The sequence below is a fragment of the Cajanus cajan genome, chromosome 11 (genome assembly GCF_000230855.2).
Source record: "Cajanus cajan strain Asha chromosome 11, NIPB_CcT2T_4, whole genome shotgun sequence".
NCBI lineage: Eukaryota > Viridiplantae > Streptophyta > Magnoliopsida > Fabales > Fabaceae > Cajanus > Cajanus cajan.
This window is the reverse complement of record NC_138527.1, coordinates 1958036-1962612: the sequence shown is the minus strand read 5'-3', so window position 1 is coordinate 1962612 and position 4577 is coordinate 1958036. Positions and strand designations below refer to the sequence as shown.

General features: G+C 37.0%; 1 long non-coding RNA gene across 1 annotated transcript; it reads right to left on the bottom strand.

Moving 5' to 3' along the window:
- Positions 1–631: 631 nt before the first annotated feature.
- LOC114914965 (uncharacterized) lies at positions 632–4280 on the bottom strand. Its single transcript, XR_014430831.1, has 3 exons — positions 4047–4280; positions 3627–3927; positions 632–1893 (listed from the first exon to the last, which is right to left on the bottom strand). It is a non-coding gene; the product is annotated as an uncharacterized LOC114914965 (long non-coding RNA).
- Between the last annotated feature and the right edge of the window lie 297 nt (positions 4281–4577).

Below are 4577 nucleotides of genomic sequence, written 5' to 3'. Positions count from 1 at the left end.
TTGAGAGAGATTGAGAGGTATGTGAGTCCCTCACAAATTATGATGAACGAATCCGTCACAATTTGCGACGAAGAAAATCCGTCACAAACTGTGATGCCTATTATTGAGTAGAATCCGTCACAATTTGCGACGCCATAATTCCGTCACAATTTGCGACGGATAAAATCCGTCACTAACTGGGTTGAATCCCTCACAAACTGGGCGTCTTTAATGAGGAAACTATTGTTTTAAGAGTCTGGTAATCGATTACATGTATGAAAATCATATGTTCGAAATTGACTTTTTAACAGGTTCTCTGGTAATCGATTACCCATTTCTTGTAATCGATTACCACATATAGCATATATTGGTGCAATTCAGTTTTCACATGCAGTCATATTTTGTGGTTATTGGTTCTTGGTTTCTCAATTTGTGGTTATTAGGATCAGTTGCTGCAATGTTATTGGATCAAATCAGATTTTAACACTCTATTAAGACTACTGTTGTTGTTGTGGCTACTACAAACTTAATATGCTAATACAACATATATATGTATGATAGAGTAAAAATGTAATAAAACAAACTAGTGAAGCAGAGGTATAAGGGTCCTCTCTCAACTTTAGAAAATGCCTCAGCTTATAATTGAAGGAAAATGACATTTAGGATTATTTATAGTTGAACAAACTAGAAGGAGACATGCACTAGTAGAAAATAAGCATATTACGTCACCCCTTTTACGTCGGAAATACGAAAATCCAACGTAAAAAAAATGCGGTGACATTTTTGTAATTTTTGCGAACTTTTTTACGTCGCACCTGGTAAGGTCCGACATAAAAAGTCCAATCTACGTCGCACCTGGGAAGGTCTGACGTAAAAAGTCCAATTTACGTCGCACCCTACCAGGTCCGACGTAAAAAAGACGCAAATTTGAATAAGAGAGCGCGAGGCACACCGCGCGCATTCACTTTTCATCACTTTTCATTTTTTTCTCTGTAAACCCTCTCCCTCTTCTTTGTTACTGAATCGTTTTCTTGTTTTTTGCAGAGGGATGAACTCTTTGTTACTCATTTGCACATTGTTGCTGCTCCTCAGGTATGAAACAAGGTTTCGTTAGCACTTTTCTACTTAGCATTGCTACTCTGGTTATCTATTTTATTCGATTTTTTGGTTGTTTTATTTGTGTAGGTAGTGGACGTTTTTGTTGTTGTTATTCTACGAAGCAGAATGGCTTGTTCTGCAAGCAGAACGGCCTGTTCTGCAAGCAGAACGGCTGTTCTGCTTGGAGAACGGGCCGTTCTCCAAGCAGAACGAGCCGTTCTCCAAGCAGAACGGGCCGTTCTCCAAGCAGAACGGGCCGTTCTCCAAGCAGAACAGGCCGTTCTCCAAGCAGAACGGCCCGTTCTACCTGCGTTCTTAAGTTTTTTTTTTTTTGTTTTTTTACGACTTTTTTACGTCGGGTTTCGTAATTTCCGACGTAAATTTACGTCGGATTTGAAGCCCCGACGTAAAATTTACGTCTCCCGCTTCTACGTCGGTACGTTTTCTGACGTAAAAAGCCTAAAATATCCGACGTAGTACACCTCTTTTGTACTAGTGATGTTACTAGTGATGTAATAACATGAATAGAGTACAAGCAACTATGAAAGATCAATGTTGACCATGCAAGACCAATTTGTAAAGTAGGGAGCTCAATGTTGACCTTTCCTGTAGTCCAATAGTGTAAAAATTCGTCTGTGACAAACTTTCCCTATCTAAACCCTATAATTTCAAAATAATTAAAATGATCTATTTGCACAAGCATAGAAGATAGAACTAGTCCATCCAAGACTAAATTACCTCTAGCCACACTGAGGTTGTTTCACTTCCTGTAAACAGGTATTGACCAATAAAAATAGTATCACCCTTCTTCACAACCTGCAAAATTATAGATTCCTGTTTAGCAAACACTATACAGTACAGACAATCAAAGTACAATATGAGATAAATGAGAATTAGTTTCAGAACTCAATCTGCACATCACACAGTCAAGATATAAATCTCTTACAGGTTTTCATATTTGAAGTAAATCATTCATATTAATCCTTCCTAGAATTGAAGTCCATACAAAGGATTGATTTCTTAAAAGACTTGTCCAAAAGGTAAAATTCATTGCTGAGATGAAGTAAGAAAAATGAAAATAGGACTTGCATGAAAATGAGTCCAAGTAGTTAAGAGAATAAATCCTTGTCTGGATTAAGGGATAGATGGATTGAATCCAGCAATGCCAAAAGGAATTACAGAGCTGGGGAACTTGAATTAAGCTCTGGTTTCTTTCTTTCAGTTCTATAATAGCTCAAGCTCTCTTCAATTCAACAAAACTCATTTTATTCAATATTTTGTTTTCTAGTTTCCGTCCTCACCTTACCATACTATTACTAATTTTACCTACTACTGAGTTCAAAGATGTCTTCCCTCATCATATTATTATTAATTTTATCATAGATGCATATTTACTAGTAAATAATATCATAATTCAGAATTATTCCAAGATCTGGAGACTAGAAATCATCATAGATTCCATAGAGAACTCCTTATTTGAAAGCAGTAATAGGTTCTTCCTTGGGCAATCCACAAAGGAAAAAACTTGTATGCAATTCCATAGGTCCAATTCATTTTGTTCTCTAATAAGAATTGAAATTTCACCTCAATAATCCACGTTGACATGTAATGGAAACCTTTATCATGTAAATTACCAAGGTAAAAGTCCAATTCTTATTAGACAACAGCACCAAAAGTACCTATGGAACTACATCTAAGTTGTGTCCTTCCACAAAACCCATATATCCATTAACCTTTATAATTAAAACACATTTTATAGCAGCCAAATATCACAGATATTTTGGTCCATTACTCCATTAGCATCATTCCTTTCTTCCCAGCAAACCATCATTACCTTGATACATGCTCAATAAACCTTGAAACAACCAAGTTCCACTATTGATATCCATCCAAAACCATAAACCTAGCCCTTGACATTGTAGTTTCCTTAATATCCTATATCCCACACCAATAAACCATGTAAAGGACTCAAGTGATATCTAAACGCAAATTTTAGTAAATAACTAAACACATATGTTTTAGTGCATAGGCATCTTATTTGAAAGGTGGAACAGGCATAAAGTATCATGTTATTAATCAAAGAAGTACCGTCAGAAACTCGATGGAGTAATGGACATTAAAATGCTCCTCACTGAAACAAAGAAGTCAACATTCATGTGGCTTTCTTTGCACCTCTTACTTCTCAGAGAACATAGTTTTAAAATTTGGATCGGTAATTATCTAATAGTTCAAAAATCTATAATGCTTAAAAAACTAAGCTTATGAAGCATTTTCAAAAGCCAAAAGTTAACAAATCCAAAATAACGCCCTACTTATTTCTAAATGCTGGAAGCATCTCAAACACAAACGAAACCAATCGAACACTCCAAAATTCCCATCTAAGTTCCCATTCAAACAAGTTCCAAAGTAAAAACCAAAATGATACCATCAGCAAGAAACTCATTTTATAAATACCAATCAGAGATCGAAGGCTACATCAATATTGAAAATCAACAACAACAAAATAATAATAGTAATTCAAATTTCCAAAATTATATTCACAACGCTACCTGAAAAACAGTGAGATAAATCAGAATCACGATTAGCATCCATATCCAAATTCAGTAGCAGTTCGTGAAATCCAAATCGTACTCAAGAGTCGTCGTCAGCAGCAGCACCCTTCGACGATCCACCAGCCTTCTTAGGCAGCAAGAGATTGTGAATATTCGGCATCACACCGCCATTAGCGATTGTGAAGTCACCGAGAAGCTTGCTCAATTCCTCGTCGTTCCTCACCGCCAATTGAATGTGACGAGGCACAATTCGCGTCTTCTTGTTATCTCTCACAGCGTTTCCAGCCAACTCCAAAACCTAATAGAAACACCAAACGCAACACATTCGATTCAATCGCTCGAAAACAGATAATTGATTATTCCTCAAATTGAGCTTCGAAAACCTAGATCTGACGACGCGCGCGAAGAGGAAATTACCTCGGTGCGCGAATTGGAGGCCGGCCTTGCTGCTCCGGGAGGTGGCTTTCTTGGCGGCGCTGGATCCTAGGGTTTTGCCGCGACCTGCCATGGACGTGGAACGGAAGGTTCGAGAAGCGTTGAAAGAGAGTTCCGGTGAGTGAGAAAATATGAGAAGAGAGTGAAAGTGTGTTGGGAAAGTTTGAGTTAGTGGGATAGAGGAGGGGATTTTAGCCAATGAGAGGGAGTCACGCGGATTGATGATGAGTGTCGTTGGATTGTGTTGAGTATGGACGGTTGAGGTGTGAAGTACGAAAAATGTGAGGGAAGGGACAGCGGGAGAAGAAATAACGTAGAATAGTGGTATTTCTTGAATTGGATTGTGTAGAAATTAATTATGCAGGTGAGTTTTATATTTTTTTTTCTATAAAAAAAGTGAAGAAAATAAACAAATGGATTGTTCAAATAAAATATGAAAGTAACCGATTGTGCGTCAGTTTTTTTTACAAATAATTGTATTTTTTAGTTTAATTGATTAAATTAAAATATTAA